The sequence below is a fragment of the Phoca vitulina genome, unplaced genomic scaffold (assembly GCF_004348235.1).
Source record: "Phoca vitulina isolate PV1807 unplaced genomic scaffold, GSC_HSeal_1.0 scaffold12, whole genome shotgun sequence".
Classification (NCBI taxonomy): domain Eukaryota; kingdom Metazoa; phylum Chordata; class Mammalia; order Carnivora; family Phocidae; genus Phoca; species Phoca vitulina.
Genome location: NW_022589715.1, coordinates 33,447,340 through 33,468,772, shown reverse-complemented (window position 1 = coordinate 33,468,772; position 21,433 = coordinate 33,447,340).

Below are 21,433 nucleotides of genomic sequence, written 5' to 3'. Positions count from 1 at the left end.
TCCCCAGGGGACTCCCCTGGTTGTTGAGTGACCGAGGATACCTTAGTCATGTTCAGGGGTTTCTTAGCTCCTGCCTGGATTCCCTGGAGGAGGGCCTCCTGGTACCAGCAGATGTGGGCCTATCCCTCGGTTGTGGTGAAGTCCCATGCTGGGTGCTCTTCGGGTGCGGCCGTATTAGCCCAGGCAGCAGGGTCGATGACTCCCGCCGGTGCGTGCTCTTCCAGGTACTGCCGTGCACCTTTCATTATTCTCCTTTCCTCTGTGTTAAACAGGGTGCGGAGTAACCGTTGGCAGCCTTCCCAGGTTGGCTGATGAGTTTGGAAGAGGGATTCTATGAGGTCTACCATGGCCTGTGGTTTCTCAGAGTAGGATGGATGTCTGCAACCAGACAACCTTTGGCTCTGCACATACCCCACACCCTTTTCTAGGATTATATGCCACCTCTTCCAGGAAGGTAAAGTCAAACAGTTCAGAGAACTGCCACAGTTATGTTTCCAGTTGAGGAGGTCGGTGGTGGAGGGCTGATAATACATCATGGAACGGCTGGGTTGGACCGTCCCATCTTCATCGCGCCTCTTGGGTTCCACGTCTCTCGTACTGGCATTTGGAGGGCGCTTGCGCCTGGCCTGGGGTGCAGCCTGGCTGCTGGTCCTGGAGAAAGTGGATCCTTGGGGCCTGGGGGTGCCGGTAAAACCAATGGCGATGGAGTGTCTGGAGCTGAAGGGCCAGGTGTAGACGGTCTTGGGGTATGTACAGTAGGGGCAGGTTCGGTTTGTTCTCGGGATCTCCAGCTAGGATTTGTGGAGACTGGGGCTTTTGCTGATTTTCTTTAGGTCACTTGGATGAGGCAATTAAGACCCTGGCCTGTCCCTGCCTATTGCAAGCAAATCGCACCCGGGGCGGGGGGGCAGGAAGGGTCTGGGCAATTCCTAGCCAGGAGTCAATGTACAAAAACTGGTCAGCATGTCCTGGTTCTCCTGTTACGACTCGCCATACTCGATGAATTCTTGGGACATCCAATATCCCTTCTGAAGGCCACCCAACATCAAAGGTGGGCCATTCCAATTCACATAGGGTTCTCAACTTGCCAGGGTTCATCCTGACTCCACAGTCTCCCAAAAACCCCTTTCCCTGAACTTTGGGGCCGGTAAGCAGTATGGAGTCTCCAGGTGATGTTGAGAGATTTGGTCAAGACCTGTACAATGTCTGCCACAAATGCGCATCCATTGTCACTATGGATTGTTAAAGGCAGGCCGAACTGGGGCACGATCTCCCACAGGAGGACTTTAACTACTTTCTGGCTTTGCTCCGTCCTGGTCGGGAAGCCTTCGACCCACCCAGAGTATGTGCATGCTATTACTAGGAGATATTTGAACACCCTGCTCGGCTGCACGTCTGTGAAGTCTACCTCTAGATCTTCGAAGGGGGTTGCTCCCATCCTCTGGACACCTGGTGGGGACCGTGGGCAGACCGAGCATTATTTTTAGCATATGTTATGCATTGGTTCACCCATTGCTCGGCATAGTGCTGGCAGCTGACTGATGCCTGGAGAAGGCCTCTAATGCAGTTTTTCCCAGATGAGTGAGTCAGAGTTGTCTTCCTTGACTAGATGCCCTCCAGTTGCTGTTGGAACAAAGATGCGCCTGTCTGGCATCATCCACCATCCCTTTTCAGTCAGGGTGGCCCCCTCAGCCATGGCCCATTCCTTTTCCTTTTTAGTGTAACTGGGGGGAGGGACTTCTTCCGGGGATGTTTCTTGCCCCAGGATAAGTTTGCCCACCTCCTTGATGAGTACGACTGTGGCTGCCAGCGCCCTGAGGCATGGTGGCCATCCCACTGCCACAGGGTCCAGCTTCTTTGACAGGTAAGCAACTGGCCGTTGCCAGGGTACAACAGTCTGGGTGAGTACCCCAAGTGCTATTTTTTCCTTTTCAGTCCAGGCAGGGGGTTCTCGATCTGGTCCCCCTAAGAAATCATAAAGGGGTCTTGCTATTGCCGAGAACCCAGGGATCCAGATGTGGCAGAATCCTGCAGCCCCCAGGAATTCTCGTAGGCCCCTTTTTGTCTGGGGCTGTTGCAGGGAGATGATGATCCTTTTCTTCTCCGGCCCTAGTTCCCTTTTCCCTTGGGTGAGGGGAAAACCAAGGTATCAGACCTGTTGTTGGCAGATTTGTGCCTTCTTCCATAAGGCTCGATATCCTGAGTCTGAGAGTTGTTTTTCTGAGCCACTTAGGTGCCCCCAGGGGTTGCTTTTTAAACACACAGCTTCTGGGATATTCCCCCCATCCCACCCATTTTGATTCAGTGGGTTTGCATAGGCCAGATAGTATTACACCCAGTGCTCATCACAACACGTGCCCTCCGTAATACCCATCACCTGGCTACCCCATCCCCCCAAATAGTTATTTTAACAAGGTCCTCCCAGGTGACTCTTATAAAGCAGTTTTGGAAACAATGTCTAAGCCTTGCTGTTCAGAGTGCGGCCGGTGGACCAGCGGGATCTGTATCGCCTGGGTTATTTTGTTTAAATCGCCAATGTCAGCCCTACCCCAGACAGACAACCAGAATCTGCCTTTGAACAGTGTAGTAGCTTGGCTTTTGATCTGACTTCTTCTCTGTTTTCATTTTAGTAGGGTTCTTCCCCTGACTTCCTTGCCCCTGTCCTCTCCAGAAGAGCCAGTGTCCCCTGCCTCTCCCTACCTGAGATCTGTCCCATCCCTGGGGGATGCTCGCCCCAACCTCCCACCACCCAGAGACGACAAGGAATGGTGCTCTGTGAAGCTAAAGAACCTAAATAGCTGGAGATCTTGCCTTGTTAGAGAAGGCCGACTTGACTCCCAGGTCCTCCGACCTCCACAAATTCCAGACCCCCAGGCTTGTCTCATGATCTCAATTTTGGTTGCTCCACTTTGTCTCCATCAAGTGTTCTGCAGCATTTCACACACGACTGGGCTTAGGCACTTTGGCCAGACCTTCTTGAAATTTTTGATCATGGTCTCTAGAACTGTAGGTTTAGTCTGCCCTGACCCCATGGTGATGTCCCCATGTGTGGTGGTGCAGAGACAGACAAAGGGCTGAGATGAGGAGACCAATCAGATGCCCATATGGCCGTGTCCCGAAGGAGCTTAGGTGAGGCTTAGCCGTAGCAGTGACTTACGATCGGAAACTATTCCGATGCTGCCACAGACCGTATGCTGTTCACCACAGAATAGCAGACGGGCCCACTCAGACTCTGTAGGCTTCTGGGGACTTTAAGAGTGCCCAACCGTGGAGTCACAGAATCAGTCTGCTTGAGCAAGCCAGGTCGGACGGCACATTCACTCACACATTCACACTCCAAAAGTTATCACATTCCCTCCCTGGGAATCCCTACCTGTGAGACCTCTAAGAGGTCTCTGGGAGGTGATCAGGCTCCCCTTCCACCCCAATGGGGGTGGGCCTGTCTGGGTCCTGGGGCCCCAGGCCTTACCGGAATCCGAGGTCGGGACCAAGTCCTCACCTGCCAAGTCTCCTCAAGTCCGGCAGGAACAGTGGAGCGGGGCCGGCCCGAGGCAACCAGGGCGGGAGACTGCCGAAAATTAGGCAGGGCGCACCTTCTCCATTAGGATCCCTCCAAACTGGTGGCAACAATGGGCCAACGCAGTTGGGTTTCCCGGTCAGGGAACCAAATGTTACAGAACCTGGACTGAGAGCCAAGCGGCACTCAGAGATCTTGGAAGATAGGTTTATTTAACGCCGGCGGGCTCACAAGAGAGTGGTCTCCAAAGGTCTGAGCCCCAATCGCAAACAAAGGGGGCAATTTATACACTTCTACTTCCGCATACCTGGCGTGTGCAAAGCGGGGCAGGGAGAAGAACCCGGAAGAGCCCTGGGGCAAGCAAGGACTGGGACTGTCTCGCAGGCTTGGTCGGCCATCTTAGGACACAGATTTTCCTTATCAAAATGAACACACACAAAGGATATTAACAATACAAACCAGAAGAATGGTAAGGGCTGAAGGAAGATACAAAAGTAAATGCTATTCAGAGAAATTTGGAGGAGAGATCCAAAAGTCTCTTCTGATAGGGAAGGGCAGAGGAGTTTACAAAGAAAGTAGGGCTTGATTTAGGCACTTCTATGAGTAAAATACCAGAGGCAAATTTAGTTAGAGCAGAAAAGCTTAGTGAAAGATAGGATTGTCAGGGCAGATTGGAATCAGCTGCTGCAGGAGTCCGCTGGGTTGAGCAATTTGGATTGGGCAATCAGGAGTGAAGGCTTTGGGGAAGGATCATGATGAAAACAGTCTTGAGAACGATTCACATGGATCTATGGGCCTATAGTTATTGAACTAAGCTAACTGCTTAAATACAGTCTAAATTCAAATATAAAATGAGGGATTATCTGGTAGAAGGAAAATACATGTTTTTGGTCTTTACTGGTCAAACCAACCAATTCATGGCTAGATATACCCTTTAATTTGTGTTGAATAGATACTGTTTCTATCATATTGATGTATGGACAGCATGAAAGCAAACGGTACCCTCTGAAAAGGAAAATCTTAGCTTGAGCCAATTTTAATAGGAGCTCAAATTCTGAGACCTGTGGATTTATTTATTCCAGTGCTTCAGAGGCTGAGGTCCCTCTTGATTCTCAGCTGTAAGAAAATATTTATTTTGAAATTGAGCAAATATATAGAAAAATCCCCTACTGAGTACTAGTTTTGAAACTATTTACAACTCCAAGTTCTGCCAGTCTTGATTGTGGTCTGTATGTAGATTGTACTTTTTAATTTTTTTAATTTTTTAATTTTTTATTTTTTAAAAGATTTTATTTATTTGAGAGAGCATGAAAGCAAGAGAGATCACAGAGGGCCAGGAAGAAGCAAGCCCCGGCTGAGCGGAGAGCCCAACTTGGGGCTCAATCCCAGGACCCTGGGATCATGACCTGAGCCGAAGGCAGATGCTTAACTGACTGAGCCACCCAGACGCCCCTGTACGTAAATTTTAGCATAATCACAGTACAAATGATTTAATGTTCTATTTTCTGAGTTTAGTTGGTTTCACCCTCACATTTCTATGTATTTAGTATATATATTTCTAATTTTAAGTATATATGTAGTATTTCACAAAGCTAAGGTGTCACAGTTTGCTTAGTTATTCCTTGTTGTAGTCTGTTTTATTTGTTGGTTCATTTATTTATTCCTGGTAAAACTATCCAGGCTCATTCTCAGCATAGGAACATAAAAGTTATAGCTCCTGGGACGCCTAGGTTGCTCAGTTGGTTAGGCAATGGACTCTTGGTTTGGCTCATCTCATGATCTCAGGGTCGTGAGATCAAGCCCCAGGTCAGTCTCTGTGCTCAGCAGGAAGTCTACTTGGGATTCTTTCCCTCTCCCTCTGCCCCTCCCTGCACTCGCACACACTCCCACCATGCATGCTCTCTCTCAAATAAATAAGTAAATCTTAAAAAAAAAAAAGTTACAGCTCCTGCTCTCAAGGAATGTATAGAACAGGAAAGATAGATGTGGAAACCAAGTATAATACTGTTTTCCCTAAGGTGTGGGATGAACCCTATTTTTCCAGGAATGTCTACCATGCCCTAGTCCTTTCCTGTGTGGTTGTACCTTCCCTCACCTCACTGACAATGGTAGCAAGCCCAGGACAAAGTTCGTTTTTCCTGGGGCTATGAGCATCAGGGTTATGAAGGAGAGGTGCTGAGTCAGGCAGAGGCTGCATTTGACATAGTAAGCAAGGGTGATGGGTGTTGGGTCTCCCATGACCAGGGGTCTCCTAGTGTATTGAAACTGCCACAGTCTGAGGGTGTGGGAGGGACAACTAGAATTTGGCCAGACTAGTGGATGTGCTCAGAGGTAGAGGTTTTAGTGACCCCTTAGGCTAGTCTTCAATCAGCTGTGGAGGCCAGATTCTGACAAATTCAAACAGGACTGTCAAGGGCAACAGGAGATGGGGTTTTGTTGTCACAGTTTTCCTTGGGAGGAGACATGGGTGTGTAAGCATGACAGGCATCTCTTGGCTCAGTGATTGGTTTTTGGAGGTGAATGAGGAATTAAGACTGTTTTGGTGTGTAGAGATAGCTGAAAATCTTCTTTTGGTAGGGTTGTCCAAAACACAGGACACTCAGTTACATTTGAATTTCAGATATAAATAATGAATAATTTGTTAAGTGTACGTATGTCCCAGATATTGCAATCATATAGGGTTGCTCCCTTTGAGAAAGAATAGATAAGTTAGGGAAGGATGCACGAAACTAAATGGATTCTCCTTTTCTCTGAAATCAGTTCAGCTGCTAAGAGTGAGAAGGCAAGTGGGAAGCAGAGGTTTTGAGGAGAGAGCTAGAGCTTGCCATAGCTTGTTGAGCATCATAGGTGAGGTGGCCAGGCTGCCTGGATGCAGAGATTGGGGTGAGGTGTCCAGCAATGGTGAGGACTCGGGCTTTGGAACACACTGCCTGGGTCTGTGCCTCTTCCTAATTTTGTGGTCTTGGGCGATTTATTTATCTTCCCTGCTCTTCAGTTTCCCCATCTCTAAAATGGGCTTTCTAATGAGACCTTCTCCCTGGGGTTGTTGTGCAGATTAGGTGAGGAGATGCAGGAGAGCGCTGACAAAGACACCTAGCGCAGAGGAGGTGCTCACCGCCAGTACAAAATTGCAGTGGCGCAAATCTTCATGGCTGTGTGCTCTTCTCAAGCCATTTTTGGAAGGAGGGAAAGTGGGTAGCTGAATTGCTTTGTGTTTCTAGTTGGAAATTAATTTGATTTTTAGAAATATTAGGCAGCCAAATTTTAATTAACACAAAATTGAAATAATTTTTGTTTACAGAAGTGATACATGTCAGGGGCGCTTGGGTGGCTCAGTCAGTTAAGCGACTGCCTTCGGCTCAGGTCATGATCCCAGGGTCCTGGGATCGAGCCCCACGTCGGGCTCCCTGCTCGACGGGGAGCCTGCTTCTCCTTCTCCCTCTGTCTGCCTCTCTGCCTGCTTGTGCTCTCTATCTCTCTGTCAAATAAATAAAATCTTTAAAAAAAAAAAAAAAAAGGAAGTGATACATGTCCATTACGGAAAGTGTTGAAAATATAGATCAGCACAGACAATTAAAACCACCTGTAATTTCATCATCTAAAGGTAAACACTTGGGTGCCTGGGTGGCTCAGTCGTTGAGCGTCTGCCTTCGGCTCGGGTCATGATCCCGGGGTCCTGGGATCGAGCCCCACGTTGGGCTCTCTGCTCTGCAGGAAGCCTGCTTCTCCCTCTCCCACTCCCCCTGCTTGTGTTCCCTCTCTTGCTGTGTCTCACTCTGTCAAATAAATAAATAAAATATTTTTTTAAAAAAAGGTAAAACTCAATATATATGTCATTTTCATACATACACTGTCCTTACACATAAAAATATGTATTTAATGGCATTGTATGGTAGTCGTTTTTTCACTTCATAATATATCCTGAACATTCTCTGGGTCAGTCACTAGTCTTCTACAACATATTTTAATGGCTATATATTATAACAATGCACAAACTTAAAAAAAAAATCAATCTCCTTTATAGAATAGGTTGTTTGGAATCTTTTTTTTTTTTTTTAAGATTTTATTTATTTGACAGAGAGAGACACAGTGAGAGAGGGAACACAAGCAGGGGGAGTGGGAGAGGGAGAAGCAGGCTTCCCGCTGAGCAGGGAGCCCGATGCGGGGCTCGATCCCAGGACCCTGGGATCATGACCTGAGCCGAAGGCAGACGCCCAACGACTGAGCCACCCAGGCGCCCCGGTTGTTTGGAATCTTAAGACAAATTAATTGCACAGGCTTCTTGATAATCCACATTTACTAAAACCCCATATGCATTTTTTTTTTTTAAGATTTTATTTGACAGAGAGATTGACAGCGAGAGAGGGAACACAAGCAGGGGGGAGTGGGAGAGAGAGAAGCAGGCTTCCCGCTGAGCGGGGAGCCTGATGAGGGGCTCGATCCCAGGACCCCAGGATCATGACCTGAGCCGAAGGCAGACGCTTAATGACTGAGCCACCCAGGCACCCCCCCATATGCATCTTTTTATGTCAAAAGCAATATTTTGAAAAATAGGATAAAATAATCTTACTGACCTAAAATAACTAATTTTAGTTCATGCTCTGTCAATATAGCTCTGTGTGTGTGTGTGTTTAGGTTGGTTCTAGTTGGTGATGTAGTTGCACTGTGTTACCTGGATACGTCTTGGAGAACCTGAGGTCATCTTGGCCTGATGCATTAATATTTAACAGACCCGAGATTGATGGATTGACGATAACAAAATTAATTCAATCCACCTAGGTTTCTATCTGCTGATAGAACAGCAGGGCTATTCTACAGGCCAGAAAGTAAGGGCTTCTGGAGGAAGCAATTGAAAATAGTTGTGCCCTCTAGAATCTGGAACTGGAGACAGGTTCTCCCATAGGTTTCCTTTCGCCTTTGTTCTCAGGCAAATGTCTCATGATTGGCTGCTGAAGGGCCAGGTTGCCACTATCCTTCTTTAACTAAAATCTTGAGCTCTCAGTAAATAAATAGAAAGACTAGTAGAGAAAAACCCATTTTGGTTAGGTAATACTGTAGTCTGGAAACTCTGGTCTTAGATAAAGTGTTCAGGCCACGTTGCAGAGAATTAATCTGTCAGATAGATTCATTGACGAAATGTTCTGCTGAATCAACTACATTGGTCTGTGTCATTCCCCAGAGACCTTAGGCCCCTGTTCCCCTCTTACTTCTTCACCATTCTCTCTGCCACAGGTGAGTGGGTTTGTAAGCTGCAGATATCTCTTAGATATAAAAAACATCAACTCTGGGATATGGGCCAACACCTTAATTGACACTAGCCACATGGTTTTTTGTTTCCATGAAAATGTTTCAGAACACAGACATCTCTCTCATCACAGGGAATAAACCATTAGGAAAAAAATGATCCGCCAACCTGAAAAACAGCTGCAAAGACCTGCAGACAATTAAGCTTATTTCCACCTGATCCAGTCAAATTCTGTGGCAGGCACTTTTCAAGTACATTACTTTGTTTGGACCTCAGAGAATAAGAAGTTGTTACAGCTGCCAGGAATTAATTCACTCAGTCACAGGTTGCTGTCCAGCCCCTCACAGCCGCCTCTCTTTCTGAACTCCTCTGCTCTCCCGTTCACTTTAGTTCCTTGCTCTTCCTCAGCAAGCCCACTTGCAACCCCAGAGCCTTTGCATGCACTGCTCCCTCTATCCCCAGAAATCCACATAACTCACTCTCTCACATTCATTAGTGTCTTGACTCAATTATCACTTTCTCAGGTTGGCCTTGTCAAGAAAACTGTTATTGACTCTACTTAAAATTGCACCCCCTGCCCCTCCACGCTCCCTATCCTCCTTCCCTTCTTTATTTTTCTTTATAGCACTTATCACCATCTATGGTGATGACATATATTTTACTTATTCACTTTGTTTACTGGTGGTCTCTCCCCACTGGAAGGTAAATTCCATGAGAGTAGGGACTTTTGTTTGATCACTGCTCTATCCTCAGTGCCCAAAGAGTACCTGGCACAGAGTAAGCTCAACAAATATGTTTGGTTTTTTTTAAAGATTTTATTTATTTATTTGAGAGAGAGAGAGATCATGAGCAGGGGGGAAGGGTAGAGGGAGAAGCAGACTCCCCACTGAGCAGGGAGCCCGATGTGGGACTTGATTCCAGGACCCTGGGATCATGACCTGAGCCGAAGGCAGATGCTTAACCGACTGAACCACCCAGGCACCCTCAACAAATATATGCTGAATAAATGATTGAAAGGCTACTCAGCCGGTAAATGGTGAAGGTGGAGATTCAGAAGTTAGGTCTCCTAATGTGAAACTTGGCTCTCTTTTCTCAACTCCATGCTGCCTCTGGAAAGAAAAAGATTTTCTTTCAAAAGCTAACACAGGAAAGTGTTAATGGAAGGGAATGTGAAAACCTTGTCAACAATCCTTCCACAATATTTGGTAGGTCTGATCCTTACTAAAATATCATGAACCAATTGAAGATCTGCAAAGAAAGACGTGGAGAGCTCAGAAAAGCCAAAATAATTGAACAGGTATTTGAGAGAAGGTTAAAAGTTGGGGCTGTTGAAATGGTAAAAGTAAAGGCTAAGGGGATAAAGGGATCAAAATGACTTCAAGCATTGAGAAACTTAAAATAAGATTCCTAAATGACAATTTTTGGTCATTTCTACCAAGGATGCAAGAAGATGAAATGGGCCTTTGTTAAACATGAGAAAGATTTTATTGACTCTAAAAGTGTCTGAACTTGTAAGGTTGTAAAGCCTACTTCATGTTGAACTATAAAAACAAGTAGTTAACACCAGCTATCTGTTCACTCATTCATTCATTCACTTAACAAGCATTCTCTAAAGTGCTTTACTGTGTACCATTGAGGGTTCTAGAACTCTATCTTTGGGCATACAACAGTGAATAAGTAAGACACACAGAGTCTTGTCATGAACTTAGCAAATGTTTTAGATGCTGTATTGGGGCCCATCTAGTGCCAGATTTCTTGTGACCTCCACCAGTTACCAATTCTCTGAGTAGATTAAAAAAATAGAAGTTTTAATTTTTATTTAGTTTCCTGAATTCACAAACCTTTAAAATTCAGAAGGTATGACAGTCTTCATCCCCTGACCCCAGCCACCAGTTCTCTATCTCAGAAGCAAACAATGATAAGTTTCTTGTGTTTTCAGGGGCACCTGGGGGGCTCAGTTGGAAGAGCATGTGACTCTTGATCTTGGGATTGTGTGTTCAAGCCCCATGTTGGGTGTAGAAATTATTAAAAAAAAATTTTTTTTTTAATTTCTTGTGTTTTCAGAAACTATCAGTCTATAGTTTATGGTCTGTAAGTATACAAGTAAATATGCATATATTTTCTTCCCTTCCCTCTTATCCCCTAACTTCCCACCACCTGTTTTTTGACACAGCTGCTAGCCCATTTCACTTTACAATACATCATGGCAATCTTTCCCTATCAGTATAAACATCTTCCTCTTCCTTTCTAGAGGCTACATAGTATTCCATTGTATAGTGGACCGTAATTTATTTTACTAGTCTCCGTCCGATGGACACTTGTGTCTAATCTTTTGTTAATATATATTGTTAATTAACATTCTTGAAGACACATCATTTTCCACATATGTGAATACCAATAGGATAAATTTCTAGTTACATTGTTGGGCTAAATGGTATGTACATAAGTCATTTTTTTTTGTTACTGTTTTTTTTTATTGGGGTAAAATATACATTTAAAATTTACCATCTTAACTATTTTTAAGTGTACACCTCTGTAGCGTTAAGTATATTTACACTGCTGTGAATAAACATATGTCATTTTGACAAATATTGCCAAACTGCCCTCTGTGATGATTGCATCTATTCATACTTTCACCAGCATTGTATGAGAGAGGGCTCTTCATGTAGGTGGTACTGAAAAAACAGAGTGCCTGTGATTAACTGGGAGATGCTGTAGCAGAGAAGAAAGGGCACAGGTTCTGGAATTTAATCCTGGATCTGATGCTTGCCAGCTGTGTGCTCTTGAGCATTACTTAATTCCTTGGGGTTTTGTTTCCTCATATCTAACACTAATCTCATAGAGGGGTAAGGATTCAAAGGGCCCAGAATAAGGGCCAGGCATATAGCAGGCACTTAATAAATAATGGCCATTAGCTATTATTATGAGTTGGGCCCTTCACCAATCAGTCTGCACATACAAGTTATTTAACAACTCTGAGAGCTAATTTTCGTATGTGTAAAATGATAGGAGACTGATTACCCTAATTGTTGTCTATTGACTCATAGGAATACTATTTAGTTGTTAAATGGTCAAGGTATTTTGAAAGGCAGTGTAGGGTAGTTAAGCATATGGACTCCAAAGTCAGATTGCCTGGGTTGATTCTTGCTGTTGCTACTTACCAGCTGTGTAACCCTGGGCTAGATCCTTGACATCTGTCTTAGTCATTTTGGGCTGCTATAACAAAGTACTATGGACTGGTTGGCTTATAAACAACAGACATTTATTTCTCACAGTTCTGGAGGCTGGAAGTCCAGGATCAGGGTGCCAGCACAGTCAGATTCTAGTGAGAGTCCTCTTCCAGGTTGCAGACTACTAACTCCTTGTTGTAGCCTCACTTGGTGGGATGAGATCTAGCTAGCTCTCTGGTCTCTTCTTATGTGAAGACTAATGCCATTCATGAGTGCTCCACCTCAGATTGGCTGCAAAAGGGAGGGGAGAGAACCTGTTTTATGGTTTTAAAACATGAACTAGATTTTTTGACAATTCTCTCATCAAGAGGTAGATCCCCATCCCCTGAATTTTAACTATCAGAACATGGTGGAAGTGATGTGGACTCAGACCTCAAGAAACTGGTACCTTCTACTTTCTGTCTCACACACTCACTTTTTTCTTTTTTTAAGATTTCTTTATTTATGAGAGAGAGAGAGAGAGAGAGACAGTGGGGGGAGGGGCAGAGGGAGAGAATCTTGAAGCAGACTCCACTCTGAGTGTGGAACCTGACGTGGGGCTCGATCCCATCACCCAGGAGATCATGACCTGAGCTGAAACCAAGAGCTGGATGCTTAACTGAGCAACCCAGGTGCCCCTCACACACTCATTGTTTTTTTTTTTAGATTTATTTATTTGACAGAGAGAGTGTGCTCACAAGCGGGGGGAGGGGCAGAGGGAGAAGCAGACTCCCCAATGAGCAGGGAGCCTGACAAGGAACTCGATCCCAGGACCCAGAGATCAGGACCTGAGCCAAAGGCAGATGCTTAACTGACTGAGCCACCCAGGTGTCCCACACACACTCACTCTTGAATGAAGCCACAATGTTTGTCAGAAGTCTAAGTAGCTTGAGGAGAGGTCCATGTGGAGAAGAATCAGGGCCTCACTCACAGCCCCAGCTGACAGCCAGTATTAATATGCCAACATGAAGTGGACCTTCTAGTCCCCCAGTTGAGCCAGCCTAACTGATAACACATGGAGCAGAGATGACTTTTCCCTGCTGATTTTTGTCCAAACTGTAGCACTGTGCACAAAATAATGATTGTTGTTAAGTCATGGAATTTTGGGGTAGCTTGTTACACAGCAGTAAATAACTCACACAAGGGGGAAACGAATTGAAGGAGAGGATTTGCTTATATATTTGCTTGCTTGTCTTTATGATGGAAGAAACTTGAAAATGATTACATTGAAAAAAACCACCACACTTGGAGGACCTTGCCCTAAGGCCTCTATTTTCGAAGTGAGGTGGGAGGTCCTTCCCATGGGACGATAGGGTTGGGAGCTTGTATCAGTAGTGAAGGGTTAAAATAGTTGTCATGGGGACTAGAAGAAGTTGGGTGGAAAGAAGGTGGCATGAAGGTGGGAACAAGAATGTATAGTAAACAAGTCATCAGGGGAAGGGTCCTGGAGAAGCTGGCCTTTGAGCTGGACGTTGGAGGATGAGTAGGATTTTGGCAGCAAAGGAGAAGTGGGGGAAGAAGAGTTTGAGTAAATAAATAAAGAGGAATGGTAATGGATGAGCTTTTTGAGAATCTATGCATTTACTCTTTTAACAATTATTTTTGAACCCCTATTATGTACTAACGGCCAGGTGTTTGTTGCTGAGAGTACAAGTGGTGAGCAAGACACAAAAGACCCTGCCCATGCAAGGCTCACAGTCTAGGGAGATACAAGGAATAAATTGAAAGACTAACACATAAAATTAAGGTAATTAAGAATTGTGATACCTGTGATGAAGGAAACAAATGGTTGCCATATAGTATTAAAAGAGGATAGTCTGGGGCACCTGGGTGGCTCAGTCATTAAGCATCTGCCTTCAGCTCAGGTCATGATCCCAGGGTCCTGGGATCAAGCCCCGCATCAGGCTCCCTGCTCAGCGGGAAGCCTGCTTCTGCTTCTCCCACTCCCTCTGCTTGTGTTCCCTCTCTCGTTGTGTCTCTCTCTGTCAAATAAATAAATAAATCTTTAAATAAATAAATAAATAAATAAATAAAAGAGGATAATCTCCTTAGATGTGGTCAGAGAAAGCCTCCAGAGTAAGTGACATTTAAACTGAGCCATGAGGGGCACCTGGGTGGTGCAGTCAGTTAAGCATCCAACTCTTGGTTTCGGCTCAGGTCGTGATCTCAGGGTCCTGAGAACAAGCCCCTCGTCGAGCACTGCACTCAGCATGGAGTCTGTTTTAGATTCTCTCTCTCCCTCTGCCCCTCCCGCTCATGCTCACACACACTCTCTCTCTCTCTAAAATAAATAAATTAATTAAAAAAATAAATAAACTGAGCCGTGAACGAAAAGGAGTGTCTGGAAAAGAATGTTCCAGGCAGTGGGAAGGCATGTGCAAAAATCTGAGGCAAGAGCAAGGTAGATGAGATTGAAGAGAAGGTAGGAAGGGGCCAGATCTTCATGGGGCTTTCCAGGTCTGCTTAGATATTGATTTTATTCCCAGTGCAATAAGAAGCCACTGAAGATTTTAAGCATGGAACTCAGATTATCCAGTTTACATTTGAAGAAGATCCCTGTCTCTAGGGATGCCTGGAGGTGTGGTAGTGAAAACCTAATTTTTAAAAAGGAAGTTTTCATTGATTTTACTTTTTTTTTTCTTTTTCACTAGAGAGGGTTTTGTTGTTGTTAAACCTGAGTTTTAAAGCCAGGTCCTAACCATGTGGGGATTAAAAAAATAAAATCAATGAAAACTTATTTACTTTATGTTTCATAATTTGAGGTACCCTGGAGTGCTTTGGCATTGACGTCACGTTGCTTCAGAGATATAATATGACATATGAAATCAGAGAATATTGACCCAGATGTACAGATGTCTTAAATATTCAATATTTAAGGAGAAAAGACATTATTTATAATTGCACCACAGGAAAGAAAGAAAGACAAAATTCTTAGGAATAAACTGAACAAGAAATGTACAGGACTGGGGTGTGGGGCTCAGCTGGTTAAGCATCTCCCTTCAGCTCAGGTCATGATCCCAGAGTCCTGGGATCGAGCTCCCGATGGGGCTCCCTGCTCAGAGGGGAGCCGGCTTCTCCCTCTCCTCCCCATGCTCTCTCTCACTATCTCTGTCTCTCTCTCTCAAATAAATAAATAAAATCTTAAACAAAAAATGTATAGGATCTATTTGAATAAAAGTTTAAAACAATTCTGAAAGAATCAAAAGGCTTTACAGAGGGCGGCTGGGTGTCTCAGTTGGTTATGCGTCTTCCTTTGGCTCCAGTCGTGATCCCGGGGTCCTGGAATCAAGTCCCACATCCAGCTCCCTGCTCCGCGGTGAGCCTGCTTCTCCCTCTGCTTCTGCCTCTCTCTCTCTATCTCTGTCTCTCATGAATAAATAAAGTCTTAAAAAAAAAAAATGCTTTACAGATAGGACTGCCATATTCTTGGAATGAAGACTCAACATCATAAAGATATCAATTCTCACTAAATTAATCTAAAAAATATTTACCACAATCCCAATAAAAATACCAAAAGGATTATTTTTCTGGGAACTTGACAAGCTGATTCTAAAGTTCATATGGAAAAATAAACAAGCAAGAATAGCCAGGGAAATTCTGAACAGGAAGGATATTGAGGGGAGACTGTCTTACTAGATGTTAAACCATATTATTAGGCTTCAGTAATTCAATCTATGGCACTAGTGCCCGTACAGACATATAGATCAAAGGATAAAAACAGCAAGTAGAGGAATAGGCTCAAATACATAGAGAAATTTAATATATGATAAAGTAACATTTGTAAATTGGGGAAAATATGGATTGTTCAATAATGATTTTAGGACCACTGGGTAGCCATCTAGAAAAAAGTAAAATGGATCCCAATTTAACCTTTTAGAATCTGTTTTTTATTTTTAGATTAAACTCTATGCCCAACATGAGGCTTGAACTCATGACCCAAGATCAAGAGTTGCTTGCTCTACTGACTGAAGCAGCCATGTGTCCCCCAATTTAACTTTTTTAATATCAGAGTAAGTTCCAGTTGGATTGAAGATTTAAATATAAAAAATAAAACCATGGAAGTACTGGAGCAAAGTATGTGAGATATTCTGGGATAGCCTCCTGGGGGGAAAGGCCTTTCTTGTTTTTTGTTTGTTCGTTTGTTTTTTGTTTTTTTAACAGATTTTATTTATTTATTTGACAGAGAGATAGCGAGAGCAGGAACACCAGCAGGGGGAGTGGGAGAAGGAGAAGCAGGCTCCCGCTGAGCAGGGAGCCCGATGTGGGACTCGATCCCAGGACCCTGGGATCATGACCTGAGCCAAAGGCAGACGCCCAACCGACTGAGCCACCCAGGCGCCCCGGGAAAGGCCTTTCTAATGAAGACATAAACCCAGAATCTCTGAAAAAGTTAATACATGTGATAATGTGAAAATAAAAATATGCTGCATGGTCTGTAGAGCATGCGACTCTTGATCACAGGGTCATGAGTTCAAGCCCCATGTTGGACATGGAGCCTACTTAAAAGTAAATATGCTGCATGATAAAAAGTAAAAAACAGAGTCAATGACCAACAACAAACTGGGAAAAAGGTGTGTGATGCATTGCATGAAGGTTAATTTCTTTGATATGTAAAAACTCCCACAAGGGCGCCTGGGTGGCTCAGTTGTTAGAAGTCTGCCTTCGGCTCAGGTCATGATCCCAGGGTCCTGGGATTGAGCCCTGCATCGGGCTCCCTGCTCGGTGGGAAGCCTGCTTCTCCCTCTCCCACTCCCCCTGCTTGTGTTCCTGCTCTCGCTATCTCTCTGTGAAATAAATAAATAAAATCTGTAAAAAAAACAAAAAACAAACAAACGAACAAAAACAAGAAAGGCTTGTGTTCCCTCTCTTGCTGTGTCTCTCTCTGTCAAATAAATAAAATCTTTAAAAAAATAAAAAAATAGAAAAAAACTCCCACAAATCCATCATCAAAAGACCAAAAGACCTGGTGTTGGACAAAGACTATAAAAGGGCAAAGGATATAAAAATGTAGCTCACAGAAAAGGCAATACAAATCATGCTTGCACAAATGAAAATATGCACTCATTCTTAAGAGAAATGGAAATTAAAATCAAAATTACAAATGCAAATGTCCATTGACCCATCAATTTGCCTTCTGGGAATTTAGCCTACAAATGCTAGCACATGTAGGAAATTGCACAAGTACAAGATTACTTAACTGACAGCATTACTTGTAAGAGCAAATCAATTATGGTACAATGTGCAATAGAATACTATTGAACTGTTGTTACAAAAGAAGGAAGGGTCTGTCCACAACCTGAAATGTAGAGTTCTGCAAAGATATATTGTTAAATGACAAAAGGAAAGTGCAGAAGAGTTTGTATGGTATTCTGCTTTTTGTGTAAAAAGATGGGAAGTAAAAGAAGTTCATTGGCTTAAAGATGTCCATCAACAGATGAATGGATAAAGAAGATGTGGTATATATATACAATGGAATATTATGCAGCCATCAAAAGGAATAAGATCTTGCCATTTGCAACGACGTGGATGGAACTGGAGGGTATTATGCTGAGCGAAATAAGTCAAACAGAGAAAGACATGTATCATATGACCTCACTGATATGAGGAATTCTTAATCTCAGGAAACAAACTGAGGGTTGCTGGAGTGGGGGGTGGGGTGGGAGGGATGGGGTGACTGGGTGATGGACACTGGGGAGGGTATGTGTTCTGGTAAGCGCTGTGAATTGTGCAGGACTATTGAATCTCAGATCTGTACCTCTGAAACAAATAATGCAATATATGTTAAGAAAGAAAAAAAGAAGAAGAAGAATGTAGCAGGAGGGGAAGAATGAAGGGGGGGAAATCGGAGGGGGAGAAGAACCATGAGAGACGATGGACTCTGAAAAACAAACTGAGGGTTCTAGAGGGGAGGGGGTTGGGAGGATGGGTTAGCCTGGTGATGGGTATTGAGGAGGGCACGTTCTGCATGGAGCACTGGGTGTTATGCACAAACAATGAATCATGGAACACTATATCTAAAACTAATGATGTAATGTATGGGGATTAACATAACAATAAAAAAAAATTAAAAAAAAAAAAAGTTTCCATCACAAGAAAAAAATTATAAAAAAAAAAAAAAAAAAAGAAGTTCATTGGCTTATAAGCATAAATAAATTCTAGAAAGTTATATAAGAACAAATAATAATGGTTAGTTAGTTCTTGGTGACTGGAGACATGGGCGAGAGGGAAACTTTTATTTTTAAATTAATTTTGGACCATGTAACTAATTTATCATTAGAAAATTAAATTTAAAAAATAAGGAGGCCTATAAATTCTGACATGGGATCTCCAAGATTATAATCTCCAAATTAAGTGAAAAATCAAGGAGCAGAATAGTAGTCATAATATACTATTTTGTATATCTCTACCCCCATATCTTCCTTCACACGTACATGTTCATAGATGCACAAACCATCTCTACGATTACATGCAAGAAAGTTATATCATGGGTTGCTTCTGAGATGGGGAATTGGATGGCTGGGGACCAGGAGTGGTGGGGACACATTTTCCTCTATACCTTTTTGTCCCTTTTGAAATTAATATGGGCTTTACCTATGTAATAACATGGAATAACATATGTAAAATGGCAGCAAACATATAAGCAGACCCTCTGTGACTGGCAGGGGGCGGAGGTGGGTATGCATAGTGACTGACCACCCCAAGAGTATGGGACTTGAAAATCTATTCGCTGATCTCTTTATCTCTAATGTCCTTCCCAGCACCAAAATTCTTCTTTCTTTAAATGTTTTATTGTAATATAATTGACAGCAGCACCAAAATTCTTAATCCCTAGCTTGACTATAAACTCTTACAGCATCGGAACTACGTTTTTTAGTCTCTCGACTCCGGCATGCACGTCTCTCTGCCAAGTTTGGTGCCCTGTTAATGTATGCTGCCTGCCTAGGACACAAAATCTGAGGCAGACTTTGACAGAAAAGTCTAACTCCTCCTAGCTTCACATTCCAAAAGGCTAATGCCAACTTGATTGGCTCAGTCGATCGACAGTGCTTGGCCAGGGTAGACACTCAGTGAAAACTGACTGCTTAATATAATCAGTGGCTGAGACAGCTGGCGCGAAACTTACAGCAGCGATCTTAGAATTTCCTGTTGTGACCCATTTTGGGACTGTGTTTGATTCTGTGCTTAGCACTGCACCAGGCAATTGGAGCGATCAAAGGAATTCTCTAGAAATCTCCTTACCTGACATTTTAGTAGGTTCTTCATACAAATATTTGTTCAATAACAATTATCTGGGGAGCGGGGAGAAATGCGAAAGCAGTTGAGGGAGAAAGCTCCTTAGGCAGGCTTTCACAGTAAGCACCTCAACTGTCAAATCAGCTTTGACGGATCCCATTTTCCAGGTTGGGATCCTTTTTATTTTGAATGAATTAGCAAAACTAACAGGGCTGACTAACATGCTGGCTCCATTGCCCACAAAGCTGGATATCTCAATACTTTATAGTTTCCTTAAGGCAAAAAACAGGCAGTTCAGTTTTTTTTTTTTTTTTTTTTTAGCTAGATGCTATGTAGATCTTAGGATTTTTCCTTCTGTTTTAAAGTTCTTTTGTTTGGGAAAATTGAGGCTTGACATTTTTATGATTAAACATTTCCCTCTCCCAAGGCCTATACACCTGGTAAAAACACTGTCCAAAGAGTTAACAGGATTAATTACTATATTATTTACAATTTTAATATTTTATTTGTGGCTGTGGTTTAGACAACAGAAGGGAACCGATAATTACTCTCCAACTGCATGATGATTGCCATGTGGTTCCCTCTTGCACAGTTTCCATATAATTAGAGCTATGTATGCCCTGCAAAACAAAGCATCATATCCATTTGGAAGCATGAAATTAAATTTCCTGGATTGAGGGTAACAATTTCAGTTTTAAGGAATTGATTTCTTCAAGCATTTCTTTGGGAAATCCGGAATATCTCTTCCAAGATGTAGAAATGCCTTAGGTTTCTGATTACAGTTCAGTATGAATGGAGATTTTTCTGTCAAACTTGGAATTTAAATTTATCTTTCTGAGTAGAGGTTTGTGCTAGGCTACAGTTCTGAGGATGTTGAGGACGGGCCCTGCCCCTCAGCGTCCTACCTGAGAGTACTCTGGGAAAGGACGACCTCTGGACAGGGTCTGGAATTGGAGGGGCTGGGGTGTCTCAGAGGCCCAGGCAGAGAATGAGTGGTCCAGAGAAGTTTGTTGACCCCAAATGAATTGTGTTGTTTCTTTCTGTCCTTTAGAAGTCCCCATAAATTGGTACTACTTGAGGTCTAATTGTATTCAAATGAACCTTAAAAAAAAAGCCCAGATTTTTTCTTATGGATGATCTTTTGGTTAGGTATGTGAATAGTATCCTAGGTTTAGAGGAGAAGATCTGGCTGGCCAATTGAACTCAGGGTGTGTACTAAGAATGACCAGGAGTACTTTCATCATTGGTATCAATTTTAAAAGTTAAAGCCTGAGTTTCCTTTTCCCTAAATCAGGGAGCATCCTAGGATTCCTGTGCTCACTGTATTTCCTGATTCTCCCAATTCCTAAATTCTCAAAATTTCCCAAATTGTCCAAACCCTCCATCCTCTACATCTCTTTATTGACTTGGTCTTCTGGACTGAGGGTCTCAGCTTCCCAATCAGCCCTTCCTGTGCTTCCTAAGGAGCATCTCCAACTCTATCTGTTTAGGGAAAAAACACTATTTGGGAAAATACACTCTAGAAAGCACCAATTTATGCTCTTTCTTGATATGTATAATAAGTATGTACATTCCTTTGTCCCACCTTTACTAACACTGGGTATTAAAATTTTTTAAAAAGCAATTTGCCAGGGGGTGCCTGGCTGGCTCAGTCAGTAGAGCATGTAACTCTTGATCTTGGGGTTGTGAGTTTGATCCCCATGTAGGCAAAGAGTTTACTTAGATAAAAGCAATTTGCCAATTTGATTAATAAAAATGGTATTTTGTCATTGCATAAATTTGTATTTCTTTTTATTATTAGGCAGGTTTAAAAAAAACGATCTTTTTTGGCATTTTGCATTTCTTCTTGTAAATTGCCTGTTTGTTTTTTTGTACATTTTTCCTTGGGTGCCCATCATTTTCTGAAAGATTGGTAAATAGTGGTTGATACAATTTTTGAGCCTTGCTTTCAGATATTATGTCTTGATTTTAGAGAAAACTTCTACATTAATGTTTTCAATTTATAGCAGACAAAGCTCTTTGCCTCTATATGAAGTTCACGTACACAGGGTACCAGTTTAATCCCAGACAATCTTTCAGGAAATTTAATTTACAATATGCTGATGGCCTCTTTGGAGTTTTAAGCTTCATCCCACATTTTTACACATTTACTAGATCATTTAAGGTTTATTTTTCCCCTCTACTTGCCAAGTGAATCATATTTCCTTCATCTTCTTACATTTACAAATG